Source organism: Camellia sinensis, chromosome 4 (assembly GCF_055761805.1).
Source record: "Camellia sinensis isolate YWXY chromosome 4, ASM5576180v1, whole genome shotgun sequence".
Taxonomy (NCBI): Eukaryota; Viridiplantae; Streptophyta; class Magnoliopsida; order Ericales; family Theaceae; genus Camellia; species Camellia sinensis.
This window is the reverse complement of record NC_138964.1, coordinates 67,383,541-67,398,142: the sequence shown is the minus strand read 5'-3', so window position 1 is coordinate 67,398,142 and position 14,602 is coordinate 67,383,541. Positions and strand designations below refer to the sequence as shown.

The following is a 14,602-nucleotide window of genomic DNA, read 5'->3' as shown; positions in this document are numbered from 1 at the left end:
TATAATTATATATAGTATTTTTGTTTTTGAAATTTTTGGGCTAATATATCCTAGCTTTAATCTTTTGGAATGAAAAAGACATTTATATGTCCAAATTTTATCATATGGTTATAAGTCAATATGTTACATATGTGTCAACGTGTCACTTATTAATACATATCATTTATTTGTCTATTTATTAATTTAAATGTCACCTATGAGGACACAAGTCACTTAGTATTTCAATTATTTATCCACTGTCATCTATAATTCACTTAGGCCATGTTTGTTTGGGCGGACTGGATTAGCATTCCCATGACTAATAGTCCTAGGATTACGAATCCGTTGGATTATGTATCCTATCTTAACTAATAGTCAAGTTTAAAATAATTAGTTCGTACTTCAATTGTTTAACCAAACATCGGATTAATAATTTTATTGGACTATTAGTCCAATCCCAAGTTCATGTCCACCCAAACAAACATGGCCTTAATGTACCAGAGACTTTTCTAACCAATTTTGTGACAACTTGTTTTGGAGACTTTTTTCATGTATATCCTCGTGAGCCAAAAAAATTAATCCTTAGACCTAATGAGATTCTCATAGATATTTTCACCAATAAAACTCTAAATGTTCATTTTGCAGGTATTTGACAAAGAAAGTGGAAAGCTGAAATGGGCAGCAACAGAATTGAATGTGGATGATCATGTTGTAGTTCCAAAGCTGGACCAAAACATGGACTCACCAGACAAGTTTGTGGAGGACTACACATGCAACTTAAAAAAAAAGTGACGTAGACAAAACAAAGCCTCTATGGGACCTCCACATCCTTGACATCAAAACCTCCGACTCCGAAGGCGTGATCGTGTACCGTGTCCACCACTCCATTGGCGATGGCACGTCTCTCATGGCTCTCTTGCTTGCCTGTTCTCGGAAAGTTTCCGATCCCGAGGCCTTGCCGAGCATCCCAGTAATGAAGACATCATCATTGATTAAAAATTCTGGGTTTTGGTCGGTTTTGCAGCTAGTTTGGAACACAATCATTGGAGTTTTGTTGTTTGTGGCGACTTCGTTGTTTTTGAAGGATACAGAAACACGCATAAAAGCTTCAAAGCGTGTTGAGAAGAATGGTCGGCGTATCATCGTACGCAATGTCAACTTAGATGATGTAAAGTTGATCAAGAATGCCATGAACGTTGTAAGTTTTGTTGGCCTTGTTTAGTTTGCTTTTCGGAAAAAATTTTAGAAAAAATTCTCTATAAACAAATTTTTAAGAGTAATTAAATCAAACAAAATGTTTTTAAAAATATTTCAAAATTTTGTTTAATTACCTACTTGCCAAAATTACTATCTCTCATACACATTAAATCAATCACTTGTTTTAAAACTCTCTCCCCAAAACAATTTTTCAAAACTATTTCTGAAAAAAGACAAACTAAACAAGTTTTCATATTTTTTATTTAAAAAATTACTTTACAAACGCAAACCAAACAAGGCCGTTAAATCTGTCATTTGATTTGGGGTTTTTTTTTTTTTTTTAACAAATTTTTTTCTAGTATGTTGGGCTGATGTGTTTATATCAATTAATCTCATGATCTCTACATGTTAATCTTTTTTCGAAAAAATAAATAAATGATAAGTATAATTTTAAAAATATATCGTATATTTTAAAAATTTGTATATTTTTTATTGCACAATATAGAATCTTTTCAACTTAAATACATATTAACTAAAAACGGCATGGATTCTTTCAATTTAAAAAACAACCTTAGCCGCTATTTTAGGTCTGTATAATTCACCATGGATTATATTTGTCACGCCTCTACCTCGCCCCTAAAAGTTTAGGTATGAACCAGACAGAAGTAGACATAAAACTCAATGTGTAATACCTATGGGGCCTGAACGGAAGCATACAACAACAAAGAAAGACATTCATTGAGCTAAAACTATATGCCAGGATCATACATTCCATGATCAAGGATTTATCATGTGATAAACATACTCATAGCTATATACATAACCAAATCTACAGAGCCAGCCCCATGACTGGGCGTATAACAAAACATTATATACATCTCCACCTCAGCTAGCCATTAAAATACAACCCAATAGTCTATCAAAACTCCACCAAAAAGTATGGGTTTCACCCATGTGCCTGTCATATTTAGGTTGACAAAAGAGAGGCAGGTATCATAGCTAGGACGAGCTTCCAAGTTGATTACCTACAGAACCAGACAAAATACAGAGTGAGCCAAGCTCAGTGAATAATAGCACTTAAATAATTCGATGATCAACTTGAATTATAATGCACGTCAATGCGTATATAACTGTAAAAGACATGTTTATTAATCTGATGCTGTAATTATTCCCAGACACACAGAGTGGCATTAAGCCCAGATTAAACAGAGTGGCATTAAGCCCAGAATAAACAGAGTGGCATTAAGCCTAGAGGTATACAGAACGGCCATAGGCCTAAATATCATTAGAGTAGGCTACTTCCAGAATTATACTAAGTTTCAGAGTCATGCGAGAATGCACACATTCCTTCAATTATTCACAAGCTAATATAGTTGATAAGCAGATAACAGAATACTATTAGGAACCATTAACGATAAGTAACGTGTATTATTGCAGTACTACTACTCACAGTGTCGTGGCGGAGCGTCGGTTCCTTCCGGAGTGTGTCCTACACACATACATAGTTCACAATTAGTCCAAGTTCTTCTTAACTTCACATTTCATTCACTAACTTCCAGTAAATTAAGAAGCATTTTAAGAATTTCAAACACTAATTTTAACCATCCCAGAGGGTCAAACAGGTCAAATGGAGCAGACAGAATTTTCTAGCATTGGCCGCACGTGCGGCTGTGAGCCCCGCACGTGCGGCAGTTGGTCCCGCATGTGCGGCTGGGAAGTCCCGCACGTGCCTTTTTAGCAGAAGGCAAAGATGCAAAATGCCCTGTTTTCCGCATGTGCGGCCATGACTCCCGCACGTGCGGCGGTGCTCCCGCACGTGCGGCCATGACCCCCGCACGTGCGGCGATCCTGCTCTGCTTTGGCAATCCGAAATCAACTCAAAATTCAGCAGACTCAATTCATTTTATATGTCAAATATGAGTAATTAATTCAATAGGTTAGCTCCACATCCACATAACATAAGTTACACTTATGATATCATTTGTAAATATGAGTAGGAACTTGATTGACTCACAACTTTCTAATTAAATCTACAAAATCCAATCTCCTTGTGGTCATAAAACATATGCATAATACCTAGGTGTAAGTTTATGGATTAGCATGAAATTCGAAGTTTAAAGCATCATTCTTTCTACATAGTTGAATTAACCTTCAAACAAACAATGATGAGTACAATTTTCCAATCGAGTAAATACCACACACAAGTTTGCCATTACAAACCCTAGTTCTCACAATTGGAGGGGAATTCCTTACACAATTCCAAGAGAGAGAGAGATCATTTAAGGTTGATCAACATACCTTGAGTTTTAATCTCTATAAGCCCTCTCAATTCTCTCAATGTTCTTCCTTGAAGAACCCTTCCTTCCTCTCTAACCTCTCCTCTCAAGTTTTCATTCAAAAGATATTTGAACTAAAGATTATCTTCCATCTCAAATATGTAGGGTACATACATGCTTAAATATGAAGAATGAATAAGGACAAAATTTAATCAGTTTAGTCATTCCAAATTAAAATTTCACAATAACACTTATTATGACTTAAAAATTAGGTCGACCCCAAATATAAAATCAATTTCAGGTAATTAAGCCTCTAAGGCTTCCAATTTCCGATTCAAGTATTACATTTGTGACAGATATTTCCTTGCCAAACAATTAGAGGTTTCAAATCATAAGATCCATGTGCCTAACTTAACTTCTCATGAAGTTTTACATTAAGCATTTAAATGCACAGAATATGGGACTGAGAATATACCAGAAACAGATATGAGGGTCGGGTTATTACAATATTTTGATTATATAAATTGTTTATTTTGTAAAATCTTTCATTTTGATAATCAAATAATTTTCATTTTATTACATTTGTCTTCGATAAAAATGGATGATCTATTTCCAAAATCATATTTGTCATTCATTTTTTTGAAGACATGCGATAAAATGAAAATGGTACAATTATTTCATAGACCTAATTTTTTCTATGAATGATATAGACAGTAGATTCTACAAAATGAACTTCTCGGATAATCGAAATATAACCCATGCTAAGCCCCATGTATCCTAATATAACGGTCAAGTTCAAATTTTGAACTTGAGAGAAATTCAATCCTGACAAAATTATTTTATGAATAATGTACCCACTAATTATTTATTTATTTTTAAAAAAGAATTAATTACACTTTTTATAGTTTGATTCAAATTCTATTTTAATCTCTATACTTTCAATTTGAACTAATTGATCCTTACAGTTAAGTCTAGTTTCAATATAGTTCTTCTGCCTAAATGTTTTGTTAATTTTGTCTATGCGTACATTATAGAAAATTGACAAGTATACTAAATTCTTAATTTTAATTTTCAATTTAGACGGAAGAACTAAATTGAAATCTTAAAAATTGACAAGTGTTTTCAAATTTGTTAATTTTAACTTTCATTTTAGATGGAAGGAACAAATTGAAACTAGAGTTAAAGTATAAGGTCCAAATTGTTCAAATTAAAATTATGAAAGTTAAAATAAAATTTAAGTCAATTTGTAAAAATGAAAAGTGTAATTAACCCCAAAAGAAATTAGATTATACTTTTAGGAATGTACATGTTTATAAACCTGTTGCTTGTAATGCTAAAATTGCTTGTTTTTTTTTTTTTTTTTTTGGATAAGTAAAAAATTGCTTGTTTTGCTTTGGCTTCACAGACCATTAATGATGTCGTGCTTGGGGTCTCGGAAGCTGGGTTAACTAAATACCTAAACAGGAGATATGGTGAGCTTCTTTTATTTTCAAATTACATTAAATGCATGAAAAATAATAATAACAAATTAATTACAGTTACAATTCTTGTATTTTTGTCAAAATTTACTTTGAACATTTTATTTTCAATTATGACCGTCAAATCTTTAAATTTTAAGTCAAATTACAATAACATACCTTTTGTCTATTTGATGTTAACAACGAAACTTATTCTCTGAGCCATACATCATTGACACTCTAATACTTTTCTTAAATCTTATTTTAATCTTTATATTTTTGCCAAAATCTTATTTTGGCCGGCTCCTTCACTATTAGCCTCTTTAAAGGTGAATGAACAGAGCAACTTAATTTTTGATTATCACAATTAAAAATAAAGGGAAGAAAATAAAATTTTGGTGTACACATTTGATAAAGGTAATTAACACAATAATAAAGGACACTCAGTCCATAAATCTATTTCTTAATTTTTCAGGCCATTAGGCCCGAGCTCCAATCTATTTGGACTAAAATGACACAATTTGTTCAAAATGACAATTATTTGTTAAAATTAACCTATCTGTCTATTTTTTAAAATCACCCTATCTCTTGAAATAACCTAATTTGTCTATGTATTGAAATTCAAAAAACTACCTATCTATTGAAATATGGCACATGTCACTCATTCAACACCCTATCTGTTAAATATCACACATTTCTTTACCTTACTACCACCATTAGTTGCCGTCGGCCGCCATTGACTTTTCAGGTGACTTTTTCTGGCTACAACAATTTTTCCGACATGTCTTTATCAGCAAATAAAATTTTATCTTAGATCTAATACATTATACCCTCTTTAAATTAAATTTTTCCCCAATTTTTTCAATAATAAATCCTTATTCCTACAAAGGACACCAGTGACTCCAAATATATTTGTAAACACGTTGGTTCTATATGTACAAATAAAATTTACTATGTGCATTCACTATATGTACATATTTTAATTATTTCACTGATTTGTAATTTTTTAAATTATATATACACATTGAAGAGGACAATTTAAAAGTGAGTGCGTGCTCCCCTAACTTTCCAATTCATGATAATTTTTCTATCATGACAGGTGAACTTATTGACAAGGAACCGAGTGAGGAGAAAAATTATCTTCCGAAAAATATCCGCCTTAGAGCAATATTTTACGTCAACTTACGACCATTTGGGGGCATCAAAGTGCGTGCTCCTCTAACTTTCCAATTTCTGGCTTCAATCAATTATACTGTACAAATCATTTAGGATAATGTTAAAGATTTTAAAAGTTTCATTAAAAATTTTATTAAATATCTTGTATGAATGTGAGACTCACATGATGTAAATCTCATATTTATGTGAGACATTTGGTAAAAATTTTCGTAGAATTTTTGAGATCAGTAATATTTTTCAATCATTTAGTGTGGTTTGGCATGCAATTAAAAATTTATTTATTTATTCTTTGTTTTTTAATTTTTTTAAAATTATGTATTTTTCAGGTCTTTTTTGTGTAGATGAATTTTTAAAAAAAAAATTAAAAATTCAGGTCTTTTTAATTGTTTCGGGATTTTTTTAAAACTTTTTTGGACTTTTTTTTTTTAATTCTTATGTAAAAAAAAAATATTTTTCTATCTGTCTAAGAGTAAAATTCAAAAGTGTAGAAGCTTTTAAAAAAAAATTAAAAAAAAGAGTTCACTCCAATTTTTTTTTTTTTTTTTCATAAAAAAACAATGAAAAAAAAACCCCCCCAAACACCAATAACTGGTTTGTTTTGATAAATAAGATTGATCATAATTTTTATTTTTATTACGTTTTCAAAAAAAAAATCAAATTTTTATTCAAAACACTAACATAAATTTGATTTCTTCTTTGCTTTTTTAACATATAGGCTTTTTCTGATATGATGGAGAAGGGGAATCCAGTGAGATGGGGCAATAACATTGGATATGTTGTTTTTCCATTCACCATCGGATTTCGAGAAGACCCCTTAGATTACGTTCGTGAAGCAAAGGTTGCCATCGACCGAAAAAAGTCCTCTCTTGAGCCCTTTTGGGTGGCATTCCTCACAACCAACCTTATCAAGTTTTTTGGCAATAAGGTATGTAATTCATGCTACACACACTGTCCCTTTTATATTTGGCTGTTTTTCATTTTCATTTTTAAATTTTTATTTTTTATTTTGGCCCTTTATATTTAAAATTTTTTCAATTTACTTCTAAAATAAAATTATATTTAAAATTAAGCAAAAAATGCAACGTTCAGTGCCACATGATATAAAAATTATATTATTATATTAAGATTTGGATTTATGTAAGAGATGTGAGTTATATAATTATATATTTTTATGTCACATGGTTACCGATGTGTTACTTTCTATTTAATTTTAAACATAAGTTAGTTTTTGAAGTTAATTGAAATTTTTTTAAAACATTAAGCGCTGAAGTGTAAGAACAAAAACTTTAAAAGCCAAAGTAAGAAAATAACCAAATATAAAAGGGTAAAGTCTAATTTATTCCCCCTCCCCCCCACCACCCCACCCACAAAAAAAAAAAAAAAAAAAAAAAACCCTTTTAAAGAAAAAATATTGTGTAAATTATCACTCCAATATATCTCATAAAAAATACAAGTTCTAAAAATTTAACATAAATGTCCTGTGCTCTTTTTAGGTTAAATTCACCCCCCACCACCCCACCCCCCCCCCCCCAAAAAAAAAAAAAAAAAAAACCTTTTAAAGAAAAAATATTGTGTAAATTATCACCCCAATATATCTCATAAAAAATACAAGTTCTAAAAATTTAACATAAATGTCCTGTGCTCTTTTTAGGTTAAATTCACATACTCTTTTGTCCTCTTACTATTAGTTATATGTTAGTCATATTGATAGAAAATAATGTTATCATCTCTTATATACCTAAATATGTATTTTATCATTGCCAGTGACAACTTCATAAATTTTTGACAATGATGTTATTAAAAAAAAAAAAAAAACATTTTATAAAAAATAAAATAAAATTGACAACTTATCATATTCATCACCTATTTGTCATAAATATTTTAAATTTCTTATTTCATTAAAAAAAATAATGTCTTGACACTATCGTTTTAAAAAACTGGTTAAAATGATTATATATATATAAATATTATTTATAACCGGATTTATTTCACTACTTTATTTCAATTCTCATGTATATTTGTGTAATAAAAATTTTGTAGATGAAGAATCCGCCATAGTAAAAATAATGGGACTTGAGGTCACTATAATTTGCCAAAATAAAATTCTATTTTAGTTAAAATGAAAAATAAAATACAAATATATCCCAAAAAAATTATATTTTTCACTTCAGGAATATCACTAATTTTTGTCTTCTCTAAGCATATCCACACAATAAATGTCCCACACGTAACGTAGGACTCGAAAAAGAATGTGGACAACCTAAATTTTCCTATTTGGCACAAAAAGTCCTTTTATTCGGCTAAAAAACCTAACAATAGACAAAAAAATCATAATAATGAAGGATCAAGTCAACTTTTTCACTATCAAAAATCTAAATTTTTAGCATTTATCAAACCTTTCTTAGATTAAAAAGAAAAATAAATAAATAAATAAATAAAATAAAATAAAAAACTTAATTGCTAAGCCCCACCTCAGTGTGATGGTCCTACATTTTATCTATGGCATATGCTATATATTCGCAGAAGAGGTGAAAACTAACAAAAATTAATTGGCGATATATAGAAAACCTTGTATGAGTGATTATTATAAATTACTAATTTGTATCTGTTTTTTGTTTAATCATGAATAGGTTGCAGGATATCTTAACTACAAAGTTTTCTCAAATACGACACTATGGTTCTCCAATGTACCTGGAACTGGAGATGAAATTGCATTTTGTGGCCATGAAATTTCCTATTATGCTCCAACTTGTTATGGCCAACCCAATGTAAGTATCTGCCCTTGAAACAAAATTAGTTTGAAATAAAACTAAATTGACATAAATTTAGTAAATATGTTTGAAATGGTACTGGTATATATATGGCTTAGTTTTAAATTATAATATTGACTTCTAAAATATACGATTTATTATTCTTTAGTCTCCAATCTCTTAAATTTTCTACTTTGCTATACAAAAATGCGATTTGTTACAATTTAGTTCCTAGTTTTAGAGCGGTTCAAAATCAATAACACGGGATGGTGACTTTTCAGAAATGTTATAAAAAAAATACAACAAAATTAAAATATTAAAGATAAAATTACAACATAGGCATATTTTGGGGACCAAAATGCAACAAAATTCATACTTGGGAGGAGCAAAATGCAATAAAATGCATACTTTCCAAACCACATGCGCATTTGGTCCTTCTAATTTTGTTGAGGCTTTATGAAAAATTCAAAAATAACAGTTGACAAGAGTCAAATATAATGGATCACATACTTTGAGAATCAAAGTGAAATTTTTTAAAAATTGGACACTAAAATATAATAAATTGCAAATTTTAGAGACCATTAATGTAATATAGTAATGGGTGTTTGGAATAATTAAGCTGACAATTACATCTGTTGCAGGCATTGATGATTCATGCTGTTAGTTATGTCAACAAATTGATCTTCATAATATCAGCAGAAGAAGAAACCATTCCTGATCCTCACCAAATATGTGATGATCTTGAAGAGTCCCTCAACCTCATCAAAGCTGCTGTCCTCGCAAAACAACACATCAAGGATGACTAGAAAGATTTTAAGAAAGACTGGACCAATTTAAACTTTTATTTAATAAATTTGGAACCTGGATGTGTGTAGCTATTTATAATAAGAACTCTAGTTATTTGATGTCCTATATAAATTATTTCATCAATACTCGTGAACAACATTTCATTCCGGTTCGAGACCGGAGGAATGGACTCTCCAGACCTAATAGATAATATTTTGTGTTAAAATATTGTGTTCGATTATTTAATATATTTCAAAATTTTAAATAATTAATTATGTGTTTGGTTTGGGCCCCTAAATTTTAAAATTCTTGGACAAAATAAGTTGTTCAAAGATTTTGATTATGAGGTGTTGTATAATAACATAAATTAAGGCAGAAAATCCCCACCTCTGCTATAACCGGCCACATTTTTTCCAATGTAACTTATGTGACTTTCTTCATTTGGATCATCCAAGTTTTAGAACCATTCTACAACCTTTTGAGGCTTACACCATTTGGCAATTTTGCATGATTTTTTTTTTGTTGTTGACTTATATTGTATGTACTTTGTACAAGTAATAATTTCAAAATTTGAATGGATGGTGAGCATGTTTGGGGCTATCGTAGATGGGTTTTGAACCCTTTGATCAACTTAATCAATTAGGGATTGGTTAGGGTTTGAAGGGAGATATATATGTTATAAATCTTTGAGGGAGATTTAGAGGCAGGAAGCAGAATCTCTTACACATCTACCAGCCAACACCTAGCCCTCCCCTTCTATCTTCCTTTGATTTTTACTTTTCCTCACCCCATGGTTGTGTGACCAAGCTTTGATCTTCCTCCTTATGATCTATGGTTTGGGTTCTTGATTTAAGAGCTGTTGAAAATATTTTTAGAGTGATTTTGAGTGAAGTTTGGTTGAGATCGAGAGAATTGGATAACTTAAATCTAAACTCTTCACCTCCTATCTTGTAACGCTCCCAAAATATTAACATCTGAAATATCTAAATCAATTGACATTTGTCATCGATTCCCATTATCATCATGATTTAGCATATGAAAATGACAAATATACTCAAAACTTCAATAATTAACATTGACATCAATCTCCATATTTCATTCATAGAGTCCACTTGCGATTTAACGAAAGTGATCGCATGCATTCATACATTCATCATTCCCATGTGTGAATCTATAGCATGTGATTACATAATAAGAGTTAAATAAATACACTTTCAAGCCCTAAAGGACACAAGTTTTAAGGCTTAGCCCGATTACAACAAAAGTAGTTTTCAAAACCAATAGACGTAAAGCCCTTAGCTTGCAAAATAAACAAAACATAAAGTCAAGCCTTATGCTCAAAAATGATCCTCTACGCCTTCATCTCGGCGAAGGCACACCGTCAATAACTAAAAAATGATTTCCAATACGGGATGAGCTTAAAACCTACCAGAAATAATCAAAATAAAGTATATGCAGTTTAACAACATCATGAGGCGCAATGAATATGAAATGCCAATGTTAAAATATAAGTTTTCTCATTTTGAAATTCTCATGCCATACACTTGTTCAAAAATATAACCAATTCAATCATATATTTGATAAAACAATTAGGGGTAACTACAACGTTGGTAATCCCTAAGCCAATGTCTACAAGTAGAGTCTTAAAGCGCCACCAAAACTACTTTACCAGTTCCTAACCAGAACCCTACTCCTTGCGTATTTTAGACTTTTACCATAGACCTCAAGCCAACTTAATTCTTAATTCTACACCTCCTAATCGGATGCACAAAGTTATTTACCCCATAACTCAACACATTTCAAATATTTCCAACGAATATTTTCCAAAGCCAATTTCTCAAATCAAATGCAAAAGTTAGATCATGAGATTATGTGATGATCAATACTATGCATGAATTTGTAAATTTTCTAATTTACCTAGTTTACATGAGAGTTTTACAACAACCAAGAGAACCCTCCACCAATTGCCAAAATAATTCTCTGTTCGAAATGTAAATTTCAAACATATACAATAATTGTGTGTTTGATTGAACGGACTAGATAAAAGGGGATTAGAATCCATTGGACTTGAATCTTAAGATTGTGAATCCTCTGGACTATTTGGTTGGATTGGATGTGTATCATTTGTTTGTTTTTTTATGAGATTAGATGTCTGGAAATGACTATTTTTAGTGAATTCAATGTTTAGTTGAACGGACTAGATAGGATAAATGAATAAAAGACTATTTTATCATTTTTCAATTGTTTACTGAGTAATAGTAATATTAAAAATTTCTTTAATAGTTTAACTATTTTTAGCTAGATTAAATAAAATTTTATTTTATTTTATTTTTTACACAATTAAATAAATTTATTTTTAAAAAATTAAATAAATAAAATATCAATAAAAATATATTTTATTTTTTTAATTAAAATTTTAAATAAATTTATTTTTAAAAATAATAATAATTAAATAATGAAATTAAATAAAATATCTATTAAAATTTAAATAATGAAATTAAATAAAATATAAACAAAATTTTAAAATAAAACATCAATAAAATATCGATAAAAAAAATTTTCAAAAAATTAAATAAATAAAACATCAATAAAAAGTTAAATAAAATTATTTTATTTTTACATTAAGACATTTAAATTTTATTAAATTTTATTAAATATAATACATAATTAAATAGTAGATGGTCAAAATGGTCATTTCACATTCTAATCCCAATAGTAAATAGTCCAATGAAAATTGTCTCATACCTCCCCTAGGATAGTATAATCCCCCATATGGAGGATAAGGAGTCTGGCTAGACTCCATGTCTGATGGACTAAAAAAAAAAACAAATGCTAGATAAAAAGCTTCCCCGAATTACAATCCTAACAATAGATAGTCCTCCCATTTTTTTCCCTAATCAAACACACCCTAAGAGAAAAGTCAATAATTCCTATCAATGTCAACATAATAAATAATTCTCATCCTCTCTCAAAAGGTCAATCAATGTTTCAAATAAACTCAAAATTTTCAATATTCTCAATAAGATTTTCCTTGGTCTCATTCTTCTGAATAGGCACTTTCAATTTCACATTATTCATAAAACATAAGTTTTAACACTTATAATTTCTCATAAATTTAATCATAAAATCTCAAATTCAACATCTCAAGTTTCTAGGGTTTTATCAAAATTTAGAAATTTCTCATTTTATAGATACATTTTTTAATTCCATGATTCATAAAATAACCATAGTTAACTAATAGGAAACTTTTTAAAAGAGAATTTGAATGCTTTTTATTTTTTTATACAATAAATACATCGTTACTAAAATCATAATCTCTTCAAGTGTTATATTATTAAAATAATACATAATAATGTTAAAAGATATACACAACGTTTAAAAAATTTATATCTCAAGCCTTAGAAGAGGAAAAAAATAATTTTTTGATGTCGTTGGATTTTGATCTCTACCGATCAAAATATAATTTTCACCATGCTCTACATTTTGACCTTTGATTTATCTTTGATGGTATAAGGTGCCTGTTTGGTGCAGCTTAAAAGCTGCTTATTTCAGCTTTCAGCTTAATTTAAGTTATTTTGATGTGTTTGGTTTAGCTTATAGCTTTTTGGAAGTCGAAAATCTGCTTATTGTTTGAGTGGGGCAGAAGATGCTTAATTTATAAGTCAGAAATCTACTTATGTTCATAGTTATAAGTAATAAGCTGTTTAAGTATAAACTATAAACACTTTCCCACAGCTCTACCAAACAGGGCCAAGATTAAAAGATTTTTGTTTGTTTTAGGTTTTGTTTGAGGATTATATGTTTTAGTTAAAAAGTTAAAAAATTATTATATTATTTTATTTATTTTTTTATATATTTTTTTATAAAATAATAAAAAATTATTAAAATAATTTATTGGCTCAGCGATATAGGGAGAGAAAGAGTGTACCGAGACGCAACTCTCTGGAAAGAAAGAAAAAAGAAAGAGGAAGGAGAATCAAGAATGAAAAAGAGATTAGGGCTTGAGGAGAAGCAGTCCCCACGTGGGCTTGCCTCCTCTAATATTAAATTTTATTTATTTATTTATATCAATGCAATTATATGTATATACACGCTGGCAACTGAAGGGACTTGAGGAGAAGCAGTTCCCACGTGGGCTTGACTCCTCTAATAAATTTTATTTATTTACTTATATATATCAATGCAATTATATATATATATATATATAAAAATATTTCATATCATTAATTTAATATTACTAAATAGACCTGTGGGGATATATTTTCTGAGTACTAATACGTGGCTAAGGTGACGCCGACTTGTTAGCCGAGATGCCACGTGTCCTGATTATTATGCCGAGGACATCTCGGATATGTCGAGATTACCTCCGAAGATATCGGAATCCGAGATAAGCGGATGAGTGGCAAGAGTCCTAGAATGAGAGAAGACTTCAGTTTGTATTAAGATAAGACTCTTAGAGAGTTTATCCTAATCTTACTGGGAGTCCAAGATTAGCAGTAATCCTGAGTCCATAGAAGTTAAGCTTCTATTGGAACTAGATTTATGTTGGTTATAAAAGAGAGGCACCCCCATAGGTCTAAGGTATGCTTTTGATACTCAAGTTTGTGAGTTTAGCACTTGATTTATCTTTGAGAGATATACTGACTTGATCGTCGGAGTGCCCCCGGGTGGACGAACCACCGCCGAAATCATCTATTTCTGTTGCAGGTCAGCCAGGTGTCATCTATTCTGCCGGTGCTCTCCAGCTGGTTACTAAGCGAGCAGTGTGGTCAGAAAATCACTCACACAATTTGGCGCCGTCTGTGGGAAAGAAAAAAGAATAGATGGCCAATGAAATAAAGAAGAATAGATGGCCAATGACGGACAGAAGGATCAGATTGGAGACAACGCTCCTGCTGGAAGTAGGAGACCTATCAACCTCGACGTTGAAGGGGACGACCGCAACACAGAACTCGTGACCAGAGTCACGGAGTGAAAAACG

The 14,602-nt window shown here is 30.5% G+C and overlaps 1 pseudogene across 1 annotated transcript; it reads left to right on the top strand.

Annotated features, from left to right (window-relative positions):
- The first annotated feature begins 594 nt into the window (after nt 1-594).
- LOC114294797 (wax ester synthase/diacylglycerol acyltransferase 4-like) lies at nt 595-9,847 on the top strand (annotated as a pseudogene). The gene is made up of 6 exons (XR_014366672.1): nt 595-1,177; nt 4,858-4,924; nt 6,009-6,115; nt 6,801-7,010; nt 8,716-8,853; nt 9,477-9,847. The product of XR_014366672.1 is annotated as a wax ester synthase/diacylglycerol acyltransferase 4-like (transcript).
- Nucleotides 9,848-14,602: the final 4,755 nt, after the last annotated feature.